At 54.3% G+C, this 15438-nt stretch overlaps 1 pseudogene across 1 annotated transcript in view; it reads right to left on the bottom strand.

Moving 5' to 3' along the window:
- Positions 1 to 224: 224 nt before the first annotated feature.
- Positions 225 to 15438, bottom strand: part of C2H1orf127P (chromosome 2 C1orf127 pseudogene) — a 31202-nt pseudogene continuing 15988 nt past the window's right edge. The window contains 4 exon segments of the transcript NR_197406.1: positions 225 to 500; positions 1186 to 3027; positions 7862 to 8574; positions 11436 to 15078. The product of NR_197406.1 is annotated as a chromosome 2 C1orf127 pseudogene (transcript).

Here is a 15438-nt window from a genome sequence, read left to right as displayed (position 1 = left end):
TTCAAGAAGGGAAATCATCCGAGCTTTTAAAAAATTAAATGGAGTCAGTAATTTGATTTCAGAGAGAAGCTGAAAACCTCGTAATGGCAGGAGCAGCTCAATTCCGTGGTGAAAAGGAAAAGCCTTAAATGGGGCTATTAAGCTCTTGCCCGGGATGGATCTGCCCGGAGAAGGAGGAAGGAGGGGGCGGCAGGGGGGAGAAGTCGTCCTCGAGGTAGAGACCGTTTATCAGCCAAGACAACCCTGATTATTTATTTATTTATTTGTTTCGCGTTCCGGGCGTTGCTGACGGCCTCCTCTCCTTGGCTGTGTTTCAAATCCCACTTCCAGTGATGGGCTGGCCTGGAGGGGCGGGGGTGCCATCCTTCCAGGGAAGCACCAGGTGCTGCTCTGGCTCAGACCATGGCTGGGCTTCTGGGCCAGGGTGCCTAGGAGCGCTGATGTCCCCCCAGGGACAACAGGGGTCACTGGAGCAGTCCAGGCCAGCGGGGTACCAGCTGCTGCCATGGGAACCAGAGGAAGGGAGTGGTGAGTCATGACGGCAAAACAGTAACACTCCTCATTCTCCTCCCACGGGGTCCTTTAGAGACTTGGGGTCATGGCCCCCGGGGGCCTGGGGTAGCGGCGTCTCACGTCATACAATCTTACCACCCCCCTCGCAAGATGTTTGAACTGTGCCTTCCATGCTCTCCTGGGAGCCCAAGAATTGGACTGCTCTGATTTGCCTCGATAGCAGCAATAACCTCAAGTACAACTCACAGGTTCTGAGCATATGCTGTGTGCCCGGCCCTGTGCTAAAGGCTCTATATTCATTTCCTCACTTACCCCTCCACAGCCCATCAGGCAGGAACGATTATCATCCTCCCATTTGACTGATCAGGAAACTGAGGCACAGAGAGGTTAGTGCCTTGCCCAAGGTCACACAGCTAAAGAGTGGTGGGATGGGACTTGGACCACAGCAGCCTGGCTGCAGAGCCTGCACCCTGCCCCCCACCCCCTCACCCCCCATTGCCTCACCACATTTAACAGCAAGAGGACAAGCACGCAGACACTGGGCTGGCAGGGAGAGGCCAAGGGGTGTTATCCTGCACTCAGGGGAGGTCCAGGCTGACGGGAAGGATGCCAAGACACCACCCTCCCCACTCCTTTGTGCCTGGTGTCCCCTGGGGTACTCCCATGACTCACCCTGGCGAGGCGTTCTCTCAGAAGCCCCTCCAGACATTCTGAAGCTCAGGAGGCCGGGGACTTTCAGGGGTGGTGGCTAACGTGGACTCTGTCAGCTGCTCCTGTGGGGATGTCCCCTGGCCAGGCCAGGCGAGGAAATGTCCACGGGAGCCCACGGGGTCAGCATTTGCTGGATGCATAGGCAGTCCCCTGCTCATCCTGTTCCCATGGTCAGCTCGGGGCTGACTCTGGGCCTCGGACTCTAGCTGACCCTCCCACAGGTCAGGCGGCAGGCTTCCTGGAGGTGGAGGCCAGAGGGCTCTCCAGAAGGGCTGTCAGGCAACTGCCTTCTGCCAGCAGCTGCTCAGCAGTAAGAGCTGGCAGAGGAGGTGCTGGTCCCACTCTGTTTCTCCCCACGGGCTCGAGTCCCAAGGCCCTCAGACAGGTACGGGTCTGGATGCTGCCACCACCCCTTGGAGGTATTTGCCATGGGGTAGTGACTATGACAAGCTTCCCCAGCAGGAGAGCAAGTCCCGGCCCCTCCATGTCCTGAGTTGTTTCTGAGGATGATGGGTCCAGGGCCCCTGCGGCCCCCTTCCCAGGAAGGCCAGGACCCCTCTGGGGTGGCCCCGCAGCCCCCATTGTGAAGAGTGTTTCCTGGGGCTCTTTAGGGGACAGTGGGAACCCAATGCCTCTTCAGCCAGGGTGGTCAGCGAGGGCCTTGTCAAAGGCAGGACCTCCTTGCCGGCCTGGCCTGGCCCCCTGCGTGGACTCGGTTGCAGTCACAGCCCACTGACAGCCCTCCCAGCTGGAGGGGACTTCCTGGTGGCTGGGCGGGGTCCTGCTCGGGCCTTATAGTTCCTAAACGGTCAGTTAGGGTGACAGAGGACCCTGAGACCAGGAGTGCTGTGGACTGTTCAGACCCCAGAGAGGCGGTGGAGGAGAGGAGACATCTGAGGACAAATGCACAGTGAGGACCATGGGGGCAGGGATGACTGGCGGGAACCCAGGGCTAGCCTCGACAACTCCTAGGACTCTGAGGACAGTGCAGCTGAAGGAGAGGTGTCTAGGTAACCCCGCTTCCCCCCGGGGAACCTGGGGACCACGCTGATCCTGCATTGCTCTGGGAAAAGGGAGATGGTAGCTTCCCTGCTTCTTCCAGAGGTTTGGCTGTTTGCAGGAATGGCCCAAACTCCGTCTTCAGGGAGAGAGGAGTGGAGAGAGAAAAAGCATCAGAAATAGGAGGATGCGGGTTTCAGCTGCCCTGAGGATGGCAGCCCAGAGAAGGGCCTGTGGGAGCTGTGACCTCCAGCTGGTTCTCCAGGCTGGCCCCCGGGCTCCAGCCACAAGTCCTTTGAGGCATGCCTCAGTTTCCTACTCTCCGTTTGTGTGCATAGCCACTGACTCTCCCTGCTGCCTCCTTTTGCTGAGTCTCAAGGCTCTGGGAGGCTGTGAGCCATGCAGGACAGCTGGCAGGGGGGCTGCCCTCAGATAGGAGCTCTGGGGGGCCCCAGCTTTCTCTGGGGAGTGTTCTGAATTGGAGGAGGAGGAGACATGGCCAGAGGTCAGAGCGGGGCTCCCTCTGGAAGAATGGGGGTAAGAGAGAGCGTCCTCCAAGGCCTCTTGGGATGGGCCCTTCAGAGGAAACCACAGGCGGACTTGCATTGGCCAGCCCATCGAAAGGCTGGCGAGCGCAGCTCTGAGAAAGCCCTTCCCGGAGGCTCCCGAGGCAGCTGATCCTGCAGCCTGGAACTGGGAAGAGGCAGCAGATGGCATCCTGCTGGAGGGGTCTCTGGTCCTGGGGATGGTGGGATGGAATGGTCCTCGGCATAGCCACTGAGGCAGGCAACTCCCTTCCCGAACCTTCGAGAAAGGAAGCAGAGGTCAGCTCTGCTCCTAAAGAAGCACAATCCTCTGACACCCTGTTGGAGGGGCCGTGCATGCCCTGGGCAGGGAACTGTCTTCATTGGCCGAATTTCACAGACCTTTGACCTGGGGTCCTTTTTGAGAATATGTGGGCACCAAAATCTGTTTCTGAAATTGAATCACAGATTTTCAGGTTTTCTTTAAAGAGTGCCTGGGCCTGACTCCTGGCTGGTTTCAGCTTTGAGCCATTCCCTATTTTGAGGCCAAATACGTCAGCCCAGCGCCAGGAAGCACACAGAACCAGTCTCGCCCTTGACACTGGTGACATTCTGGGCCAGATCATTCTTTGTCGTGTGTGGGAGAAGGCTCCTGGGCACTGTCAGATGTTTAGCAGCACCCCTGGCCTGTACCCACCAGATGCCAGTAGCATCCTCCTGAGTTGTGACAATCAAAACCGTCTCCAGACGTTGCTAAATGTCCCCTGGGAAGCAAAAATATGCTCCCGGTTGAGGACCGCTAGGTTAGAGCTGGCAAATTCCGGTTCATGAGTTAAATACAGCTCTTAGACATGTTTAGTTTGGCCTTCAGAGAGTTTTAAATATTTTTTAAATTAACTGACAAAATTTTATAACCAACTTCTCCTGGAAAATCAGAGGATTTGGCCACGCTGGCCTGCCTCTTTACAAGGCAGGAATTAGTTCTGGCTAAGCGAGCTAGGGGGTCTCTTTAAAGAGGTCTGATGGCTGCCAATTCACCAGAGTCTCCACCACTCCCTATCATCTCCTACACTGAGCTTCACGGCCTTTATCATTCTACACTTGGGGCAAGGGGTGTTTTCCCCTTCCTTCACATACACTCCTTGCCTGACCCCAAGATGCATTTTCATCAGCAACTCTTGCTTTAAAATGTGAAACAGGGGCCAGCCCCGTGGCCAAGTGGTTAAGTTTGCACACTTCACTTTGGCGGCCCAGGGTTTCACTGGTTCGGATCCTGGGTGCAGATGTGGCACAGCTCATCAGGCCACGGTGACGTGGTGTCCCACATGCCACAACTAGAAAGACCCACAACTAAAAAAATATACAACTATATACTGGGGGGGCTTGGGAAGAAAAAGCAGAAAAGGAAAAAAAAAGATTGGCAACAGTTATTAGCTCAGGTGCCAATCTTAAAAAAAAAAAAAAATTGAAATGCTTATGTTAAACCTCTTGGTTTCTGGACACTCCATTGCCTCCACTATTCTTGACATCTCCAATCTTAAATAATTAGGATTCCTCCTAAAGGATCTAAGGATTTTTTGGAGAGGAAGGAGGAGATTTAAAAAAATAATCTGTAACCACCAAGTGCTTAGGCAATCCTGGTGCATTAATGTCCCGGCATATTAGTCACGTATTTACACAGAGACATGTTCTTTGTCATTTCAAACATTTTAAAAAAATTCCTAGTGAAAATTCAGTCCAATGGGCATTTATGAAGTGCTTACCAAGGGCAAGGCAGTATGATAAAGCCCATGAAGAATAAAATGCTGAACAGGACACAGACCCTGATCGCAAGGAATTCACAGGCTAGAGGGAGAGACAGGGGCGTGAGCCAAGAACTATAATAAGAATAGAAAGACCTAGAAGCTGCAGGGGGTGATGCAGGGAAGGTGTGCTGGGAACCGGGGAGGGAAGAGATTCATTCCACTGCTGATGTGAAATTAATAAAACGAGAAAGAGAACATTCTTTCCCCATGTAAATCTTCCCAGAGAGGCCAGAAAGTCTTCCTACGATGTTCTTACTGCTATTGCTGAGCTATTTTTGTATTTCATTTACTATGCCCCTATCAGGGACCTTCCCTCTCTTCAAAGCCCAGAACAAAAGCCACCTGCTCCTCGGCATCTCCCCTGAGCCCTCCTACCCTCCATTATCAGTCTCTGGACATCCTTCTCTCCCCTTCCAGACGGGACGGTGCTCGAGAGCAAGGACCGAATCTGGTAGCCTCTGGTCCCTCCCGAGCCTCCCTCAGAGCCTCCCACTCAGCAAGTGCTAAGTGAATATTTGTTGGATAAAGTTCTAGCCCTCCCTTTCCAAAATCAATGTCATCACTGCAGGAAACCGTTAAAATAAAACAGCCGAAATGTGTAAAAACTTTCAAAAACATTTCCATTTTTAGCAGACTGTTAGAACTCATCCCCCATCCTGCCTTTTTCCTTTGTTGCTAATTCTGAATTTGGGGCTAGATGTGGTAGGCAGTCCCCCCTTTTAATCTTTAAATATAGTTCTGACTATAATTACATTTTTATGCGGCACCGAAACATCATATCCTGGTAGCGGGGCATTCCTGCACTGTTAACATCTGAGTTAAATCTCCTTCGCGTCTGTCTTCTATTGAGGACAGTTAGGAAGTCTAAGATGAAAGTGATCGACATCATTTGTGAATTATGTGTATTTCCTTACGCTGTATTTCAAGGGGTTTTGCTCCTGGTGGTTTTGCGAATACCGCGTTGTCTGGTAGCCGGGCTTTCACTGAAAACCCCTTTCAAGACTGGAAACCCAGCATCCTGGCATGGAGGACACACACCACGTTTAGAAGAGGGTTTGCCTTGGGTTAAGAAGTAAGTTGCGTCGTGTGGTACTCTTTGCCAAGGAGCCTAAGCCGTCTAGTAAGGGACCCGAGAACTGGAGGCCACACAGAGAGCTGGGCGGATCAACACGGAAGGGGCTCATCTCGTGCCGTGGACGCTGCTATCTAATTGCCGTCATCGCCAGTCCTCTCCACAGGTATCAGTATTCCCATTTTGCAGAGGAAAAAACTGAGGCTCGGCGGGTTAAGTGACTCGTCAAGGTCCTGCGGCTAGCTAGGAAGCTGATGTGCCCTCAGTCCCGGGCGGTCCCTCCCCTGGCAGTTTGACTCCAGAGCCAGTGGCTGAGTTCCCACTTATCTCCCAGGCCACTCCTGTTCCTGTGCCAGTTCCAGCCGGTATGCCTGACACCAACGCTTATGCGGTTGGGTGTGGGACCCGTCAGGGCCAGAAAGGGAAGCCTTGTCACAGGAAAAAGAACCACAAGGCCAGGGAAAGAGGGTTCGTGTGGCATGTGCCTGTTACCAGCAGGCACACCCTCATGGTGACTCACTCACCCGCCACTGGAAGAAGAGGACGGTGGGGACTGCCATTTTGGTAAATTCCAGGCTCTGGGCCACCCTAAAGAGAGCCTGCATTCCTGGGGCTCCTCGGGCCTCCTGGCATGGCTGTGGGGCAGCGAGGATTTGGTGCACATGGCAGGGTGCATCCTGTGCCTGATGGCTGTCGTCCCATGGGGCTACCCTGTCAACAGTGCCAGGCCGCAGGGGCGTCAGTGGCAAAGGTCCGTTTTCAGCCGCCCCACCGTTCTGCTCTTCACTTCTCTGACTCCACATGGCATCAGCGGCCTGAAGGAGAAGGGGCCTCCAGAAGCGGCAGCATAGCCAATGCCTCCACTGGGACATCGACCACCACAGAGCCCCTGTTTTCAGTCACCGTGAAGATGCTGGACTGGTGGACCCAAAGGAATTTTAGGCTCAGGCTTTCCTCCAAGTGGGACCCGCTTTTGACCAGATCCCATCTCTGCTTGGGGAGGTGAACGAAGACCTCCGACTCTGGCTGGGACGACACTGGAAGGGGGAAGGGCATGTGACCCAGGAAAATACACACTTCTCAGGTATGTGGACAAAAGGGTGGTGGCAGGACCTTAGCCAGGGGCCACGCCCATGGCCGGCACAGCACACTTTCCAAATCAGTGACGTGAGACTATGTGGTGTTTGGTATCACTGCCTGAGTTGGAACTTGGCTGCACTGATGAAAAGAGAAGAAAAAAGCCATCCCCAAACCCTGGGGGATCCTGCCATCTATGGAGGAATTGCCAGGAGCAGGGCTGCCCCTGGGAAGCTGTGAAATGTCTCTGGCAAGATTGTCTTCAGCTTCCGTGACCTCGCCTGGTGCCCCGCCCATTACCAAAGCTGCTCTTAAGAAATAAAGCTCATATCAGTTGTTTACACTTTAGCAAGAATTTCGTTGTGTCAGCCCTCTCACAGGGGCATTTTAAGCCAGTGCTGCAGTTGCTAAATGAAAGCATCTGTCTCTGAATAAAGAGATTTCAAGCATCGAGAATAAGGGAAGAGACGTTGGGGGCCTTGGCAAGGCCATCCCCAACGCCCTAAACTCACCATAGCCCCATCATAGAATTTGGTCCATGATAAAATTCTACACAAATGTAAAGTCTTAGTCTGATCTACCCACACAGGATGAAGCTTTGATCCACCTAACTTTGCATACAGATTTCCTTCGAATTTAAATTCCCTGGAGGTAGGAAGTGGATTTCCAGATTCCGGGCCTCCCTGTATCACACCCCACGCTGAACAAAATAGTTCTCATATACAGAGTCTAGATCAGCGGTCCCCACCACTGTCAGACCAGGAAGCCGTGGAGAGCCTGGTGAAGGCTGCAGACTCTCCCGTCTTTGCTCTCAGAGCATCTGGGGAACGTGCAGGAGTCTGAAGACCCCGGGTTTGGAGGCCTCTGGGAGATGACTCTAATTTTCATTCACATTCTGTACCCGGTCCGTACTCCACACATACTCTCCCTTCAGAAAGAGCAAAGGTCTCATTGCCTCAAGCAATTCAGGAATGCAAGGCCAAGGTTGGGGCTAGATGAGGAGAGATGGTGTGGGACCAGGGGGATAAGGTGCCCAGAGGAGGGAGGAACACAGAAGGGACGAGAGAGAGATGAAGCCAGAAAGGGTGGACATTAGGGGCCCCCCTGGGTCCTACGCGGTGGCACGCAGCTTCCAAGGAACAGGCAGAGTAGCCACTCACCAGCCAGAGTGGAAGGAGCTCCGCGTGTGTGCTCAGCAGCAGGGCGAGGCTGGAGTGTCCCCCCGTGGCCTCTGAAACTGCTCCTTCCGGAAGCAACTCCCTCCACGGGGGCCCCCTCCCTCCTTCAGACTGGACTAAACCCCCAAGTGTCACAGCGCCCAGGTCAGGGCTGTTGCTCCAATGCAACGAGGAAATATTATTTAGCCGGGATATTTTTAGCAGGAAGCAAGCTCGGAGCAAATGTCATGTGAGCCGTCTTCTCTTACACGGCAACTTTGGGCTATTTAAAGAGATGGTAATTACGCTCCTGCCACCACGATCAGGATCAGGACGAGCTGAATGCGTGATTGCAGGAGCCGCTTGTCGGCTGCGTGGAGCACTTTACGCTAATGGAGCCCAATTTTCAAAGCCGCCTGCCTAAATCTGTCCGGTCTTGCAGGCGGACACTTGAACTGGCACTGGAAGGTTGGCAAACTGCTCTTCGGGGCCTCGTAGCCACTCCCAAGAGCAGCTCTGAGGGTGCTATGCCTAGAGACCCCCCCCCCCATCCTGGCAGGGCTGCTGCCCACCACTGACCCCCGCCTCTGAAGAAGGTCTTGCCTTGGATTTGGGATGGTGATAGTGACGGTGTTGATGTCCACATGCAGTCCCATCAGGCTGGCATCTTGCAGAGAAGCCACCAGCTCCCCTCGAAGGGACAGCAGCCACAGGGTCTGGAGAAACAGGACACATTCATAATAAACAGTCTGGCCCAGGAGAAACGGTCACTAGGAGATCAAAGAGAAGGTGCACTTGAGGGGACACTCAGGAAGATGACACGGCCAAGGGGCAGATGGGCAGGACCAGGAGGCAGGGCAGCAGGTCACTCAGGGAAGAAGGCAAGCTGGGCACTTGCGCCCCTTATTCTTTAGGGGAGCAGACCCCTCGCAGGAGCGCTTGGCACATAGTAGGTACATACCACGTAGCTGAAAGAATAAAGGCACTGTTACCTACTAGCAATGCCAGCCAGGCAACCCACTCTCCGCCCAGGCCAGGTGCAACTGGAATCCTATCCTTGATTCCATCCGCAGAACTTCAGTGGGACGTTGGCAATCGGGCCTTGAATAAAGGTGGGTGTCTGGATGGTGGCAAGAGGACAGGCAGGAGTCCCTGGCTTGTATCCTAGGAGGACTAGCAGGAGGAATTCAGGAAACTTGAGAAAGGGAAAACTCACTGACTTCAAATTTTCAAAGGGATGTGAAATGGAAAAGGGACCAGCTTCTTCCGGGAGGCTGCTGAGAACCACCTAGGACGGGTAGAAGGAAAGTTTGGGTAAACAGCTGTGCAATATGGGAAGGTGGCCTTGCAAAGGAATGAGGTCCCCGTCACTGGAGACTTCGAGGAGGGAATCTTAGCATGGGAAGGCCTCCTGCCAGCCTCCCACCCAAAGCCGAGGACTCTTCCTCAGTTTCCCTCTGGGACGGCCTCAGGTCTCTGCCTGGGGCACCGGGGAAGCTTCCAGCTTCGGCTGCCAAGACACGGGCCCAGAAGGCTTGGCTCTTGTCTACCAACACTTTCCAGAGGAGAAGAGAAGTCAAAACCTCCTGCCTTGGAGTGTCCCAGAGCACAGGCCTGGCAGAACCTTCCAGAAAGTTGCTCCTGCCTCACCTACCTGTTCTCTGGTGCTTCCCAGGGGCAGGGGCAGGGGCAGGCAGAACTGAAGAACAAAGAGGAAGCAACGTCTCCTGGCAAGCGGTAAGCAAAGGTGAGTAAGTAAACATTTCTGCCTGAGCGCAGAAGCACCGGCAATTACCCAGCAGGAGGCCAGCGAGAGAGCGGTGCAGGCCGGGTTGTTTGCTCATTAAGACAAGAAAATCATTTATGTTCTGGGACTCGAGTGTCAACAGACCCAGGGAAACGTCGTTGCCTCAGCTGTCGCCCTGGGCCCGGCCAAGGGGGCAGCTGGGGTCCTGGGCACAGCTGGCGAGGCAGAGAGCGGGTGTGCAGGACACATGTCCCATCAGAGTTGTCCTCCCGGATCCTCCCATCTTGTCTTTCTCCCTAGTTCACCCATTTCTCCCTTGCCTTTTTCCTTTCCTTTCTAGATCCAACAAGCAAAGGTAGAGAGAGCACTTCTGTGGGCCGGGCACGCTCACCAATGGCATCATACTTACAGTGACCACTCACCCCAGGTTACCAGGGACTGAGGGGGTGCCCCGATGCAGGACTTTCAGTGACAAAACCGGGCCAGTCCCAGGCAAACCAGGACAGTTGGCCACCGTACTGCACTTGAGCCTCGCAGCCCGTGGGGGGCACCATTCTCCCCGTTTCACAGATGAGGGGGAAGGTGATGGGGGGGTGGGCGAGAAGCTTCCCTGAGGCTCCTGCAGCAGCCAACCCTCCACCCAGCTGTTCTCTCAATTCTTTCTGCTTTCTCCAAAACCCGCTTCGCATCTGCTCCAGACCTGGGCAAGGAGGTCTCGGCACAAGGAGGGCATCACAGACCAGCAGAAGGACCCTCGGAGAGCCCTCGTCAAAGGCCCTCAGAGATCATCTGACCAACCCCCACCCCTGTACAAGGTGAGGAGACTGAGGCCAGAAGGGACAGACTCACCTTGACAATAACCCCCTGCCCAAGCCCACGCCCCCCACTCCTCCATACGGACAGAGAGGGGCTCCCAGGAGGAGAAAGAAGTGAGCCGGCTCAGCTTCTGGGGAACAGTCTCAGTTCCCCAGCTCTGCTGCCCTTTGGCCCCGAGAGCCCCCACTGGCAGCACGCTCAGGACAGCCTTTGGGGAGCCCTTCGACTGAGCCCCACTCTTTCCTTGTCTTTGGAGGTGCTGCCTTCACTTGGGGAGTGAAGAGGAAAGAACAGGGCAGATGCCTGAGGTTTGGGGAGAGGATAAAGAGGACTCAGCATTTCCCTTTGCCACCACCAAAGCTGTCCCCCTGTTCCCACACCTGTCCCTCCCCTGCAACCTGGAGGAAGGCAGGGAAGCCCCCAGAGGCTGGGCTTTAAGACGGAGGGAACAATTCTGCTTAAAGAAGGAAGAGAAGATGTGACCAAGTGTGCAGCCAAAAACGCACCGTGCCCTTTAAGGCCGCACGCGGAGGCTATATTTAGGGCTGAGGACATTCAGCAGGACCTCGGGCAGCCTTCACTGGGAGCCATCGCTAATCACTGCATTGAGTTTACAGGTGCCCCTGGGCACACTTAACCCAGGGCAATGAATAGTTATTGTGCGGCCTCCCGCTCAGGGCCTGTGGGCACACTTAAGCGAGCTCGCGGATCGCTGCAAGCGGGCAGGGCTCGGGTACACCCTTGGGCACCCTGTGCCTTCAGCAGGGAGAGGCAAGAGTATTAAATATCTATGTGCCCTGTGCCCACAGCTGCATTTAGCCAAGGGCAAGGCCGGTGAAACGGCTTTAATTAAAACTTAATGCAAGTTCAAGGTGCAGACACGGAAGCAGCGGCTGCAGAAGTCACCAGGAATGAATCAGTCAATTCGATGAGGTTCTCAGGTGGGGGAAGGAGGGAACGGGGAGGGGGCTGGAGCAGCCGAGACCTGTCTTCTGCCCTGTGCATGTTGCCCACCTCTCTGCCTCTGTGTTCCAGGATGTGGGGCCACCGCAGGCTCCCACACTTCGTTTGGTGAAGAATGCTGGACTTCCAGGCTTCAAAGGCAGGTCATCGGAGACAAAGCAGGAGCCTGGGCTGGAGCAGGTCCTGCTTTTCTAAGCAACTCGCCCCAGTGTCAGGTAATACTGACAACACCGTCCCCCTGGCGGCAGCTTCCAGAATTACAGGCCCAGTGCAGAGGGAGAAGCTACCAGCTGGAATGTCAAAGTACCTGGTGTCAGTGCTTGGGGATGCTGGGGTAGGTCCCTGTGATTCTTAGGAGGGCCAACACCAGGCTTGGTGTGGCCACTTGTGCCACTGCAAAGGCAAGTGGGCGGAGAAAGCCGTGCCCACTCGGCCCCTGCCCCTTAAGAAGCAAAGCCATATCCGAGGGGTCGGCCGATCTGCCCAAGGTGGCAGTGAGCCGGGCTCAGAGCTGGAAGAGCACAGGTCTTCTGAGCCATGGTGGGGGGACTCTTTCTGCCTCAGCTCTCTCATCTTAAAATTCAGACCAGATGAGAACACAGCTATAAGCTCTTCCGGGGGCAACGGTCCACATCTCATTCAAATCTGTTTTCTTAGCACCAGCACAGCACCTGGCATATAGTAGGTGCTTAATAAATGCTTGTTGAATGAATGGTGATTATCATAAGTTTGCTCCAAACTCCTCCTTTCACTCTTCCTTTTCTGTTCTCTCCCTTCCCCTCCCTCCTGTTTCCTCCTCGGTCCCATCTTCCTCGTCCTCTCTGGCAGGGGTCACACACTGGCACCCCCCAGGCCAAACAGCATTTTCTTTGAGCCACACAATGCTTACAAAATTAAAGTCAACTTTTTAAAATTTCACGTACAATTGTGGATTTCCAGTATCTCTTGAAAAGTTGGAGGATCTGGCCACGTGGGGCTGTGGTGGAGCGGAGGCTGCCCCTCTGCGGGGGCCTGGGCTGGAGGCTGTGCTGGCTCCAACTCGCCATGGCTCCTGCCACTCTGCCCGGTTCGCAGCCTGGTTCTGCCACTTAGCAGCTGAGGGCCCTCGGGCAGACCCCCTAGTCTCTCTCTGCTTAGTTCTCTCATCTGTAGGATGGGGATGACCATGGCACCCACTGCACAGGACCGCTATGACCATGAAATGAGTTAATACTCGTAAAGCAGTTACAACAGTGCCTGCACAGAGCGAGTGACGTACAAGTATTTGCTAAATAAATGAAGACATGAGTACAATTCTTTACTGCCTCCTCAGTCTGGCACACTCGTTTCTGCTGCAGGTTTGGCCCCCGTAGGTATTTGTATTTGTAACCCCACCCACCCATCCAAATTTTCTTTAGCTCACAGAGGCTCCCACAGGACTAGAGAGAAACCTGCCTTCAAGGAGCCCACAAGGCAGCGGAGGAGCTCTCTTTGGAAGAAACCTCCATTTCCTGATCTTTAAAATGGAGACATCACACCTGCTTGTATCTGAGGTCCTTTTAGGGCTAGAAGTCTATAATCCTTTGACATTACCCCGTCAAGGAGGAGCATTAAACTAGCAACTTTTTCCATCCAGATAGAAAGAACGCAGCTTTTGTGATAACCCCAGTCCTTCCCACTGTCCCACATGCCAGCTGCAAGGGGAAGTCGAGAACATTAGTTCAGAGCCTTTCATACTCCCAGCTCTACCTCTTCCCTCCTCCCAATTTGCTCAGACAAAAAAGCGCAGTGGAACCGGGCACCCAGCCAATGCCCACGAATGTCTGTGGGAGAATCACACTACGTTATACCTCCACTGCCACCTCTCTGCCCAGCCACGTCTTGAGGCTCAGAAGCCATGGTCTCTGGAGAGAAGCCCAGCCTGAGATGTCCCCCTGCACCCCCCAGGCACCTGAATGAACACAGGCCCAAAGTGGATGCTCTCTTGGCCCAGCCTGGATGTTATCACTGGACACTTCATTATACAGCGGTCACTCTGCTCCAACCTTTTCACCCCTCTTTGATATATTCTGATTTCCAACCTGTAATTTGCTTTTGGAAGTAGGGTAAAATTCATGTGTGCAAATGAAAGGGGAAAACAGAGTTAATAGGCTGCAATTATAGGTCAGTGACTATTCACAGCAAATATGATTAACGTCAACCGACTGGAAGCCGGGCAGGTCTCTGGAAAGAGGGCTGGGAAGTGAGATGGAGGTCACAGGGACTCTGAACCCGGGTCTGGCTTCCAGGCTCCTGCAGGTCAGCCCCACCAGGAAGGCCCTCAGCGCTGGGGGACGTTTGTGGATTTCAGGAAGGTCAAACCTGGTTGTCAGAACAAGAGCTCGTGCCTGAACGTCCCTTGACAGGTGACAAACATTTCCTCACACCTGCCCCCTTCGACCCTCACAAATGCCTCACAAGGTGGGCTTTTATGCCCATTTTACAGACGAGGCTGTTGAGGCTCAGAGAAGGGAAATGACGAAGCCGAAGTGTTGATGGGGTGGGGATGGGGGGCGTCAAAGAGGATGGTGATTGCGGAAAGAAAGAGAAAGAGAAGGAACAGGATGGTTCCTGAAATTTCTTCCCCTAATATGGACCACAACCCCCTCGGGAGAAACCCCGGGCTTGGTCAAGGACAGCAGGACAAAGAAATGAAGGACAGAGGAAATGCAAGTGAGGAAAACATGAGGGGTCTGTGGGGCAGTTCGCCCCCTCTCAGGGGCCAGGCAGTGGAATGAAGGTAGCAGAAGTGCCCAGGAGCTGCAACCCTCTGGCCCCAGGCCATCAGCCGCGGCCTAAATCCGGGTGGCTCCTTGTCCTCCTGGCCCCCAAAGAAGCGTCAGCTCCCCCTTGACTGGTATAAGCCCACCTCTCGAACCCCAGATCCAAAACCCGCTTCTCTGAGCCTTCCCTCGGCGAGGTCCTGTGTGGGGCCTGAAGCTCATGCAATTTGGGAGAGGCCCTCTCTAAGAAAAAGAATACACGAATATCTTACTTTACAAATTGTACAAAGTCACATGGTCTTGTGAGCACGTAAAGGGCCAGCGCCCTGAAGCTTATGCTCCATCAGCTCTGAGGTCAATCAGCCTCTGCGAATCCAGCAGCACCAATTATTGCCTTCAGGAAGCACTTACAAAGCACCTACTGTGTGCCAGGCCCTAAGGCAAACACTGCGTGCCCCACTCTGCCACCCCCACCAAAGACACTCCAGATTTGGTAGGAGACAGCTGTGTGAGCAGATCCCTTATTAATCAGGGTCGTGGGTGCAATGATAGAAGCAGGTACAAGGCACAGAGGAGGAGATCAACAATCAGGAAGGCTGCCTGGAGCAGGCAGCATCTGAGCTGGGTTAACATACCCAGTGGTCTTTTGAGATCCATGCCTGTAAACCCCGAGAGGGCAGAGCCTGGGCCTCACCCCTCTCCTCTGACTCTCTCAGCTCCGCTTCTACAGAGGAATAACGTGCAGTGTCCCCTTTCTTGACACCTGCACTGAGGTTAGCTCCTTTGGTCTCCCAGAACGGAAGAGGCACAAGGTGCATCAGGTGTCCGTACAGGACATATTTCCATACTCGATTTTCGAGTATCAGGCTGGAAAAATAGTCACCATTGGGATCAGGATGCGGGAAGCTGCCCATTTGGCAAAGGATCCAGGTGGGTGGGGTTCCTCCAGGCCCCTAGAATGAGAAAAGGACAGAAACGAGGGTGGAGCCTGCGGAGGACAGAAATCTCAGGCACCAAGGTAGCAACGGGAGGGCTGCTCTGCCTGCAGCAGGTAAAGAGCAGTGATGGGAAAGGCCTGGGAAGGTGCACCACGGCAAATCCCACTGGCTCTGCCTTCCGAAGATATCTGGAATCCTGCCCCTTCTCCCCACTCTGGTCCCTGGCCTGGGTTTCTGCAGCTGCCTCCTCTCTTGTCCCTTGGCTTCCTCCCTCACCCCTCATCGTCTGCAATCCACGCAGCAGCCAGCAGGATCCTGTTCAAAAGTAGGTCAGATCACGTCCCTCCTCTGCTCAAACCTCCTCACTTCTCTCCA

Source organism: Equus caballus, chromosome 2, assembly GCF_041296265.1.
Source record: "Equus caballus isolate H_3958 breed thoroughbred chromosome 2, TB-T2T, whole genome shotgun sequence".
Lineage (NCBI taxonomy): Eukaryota > Metazoa > Chordata > Mammalia > Perissodactyla > Equidae > Equus > Equus caballus.
Note: the sequence above shows the minus strand (reverse complement) of the source record. Positions and strands in the feature narration are given on the sequence as shown.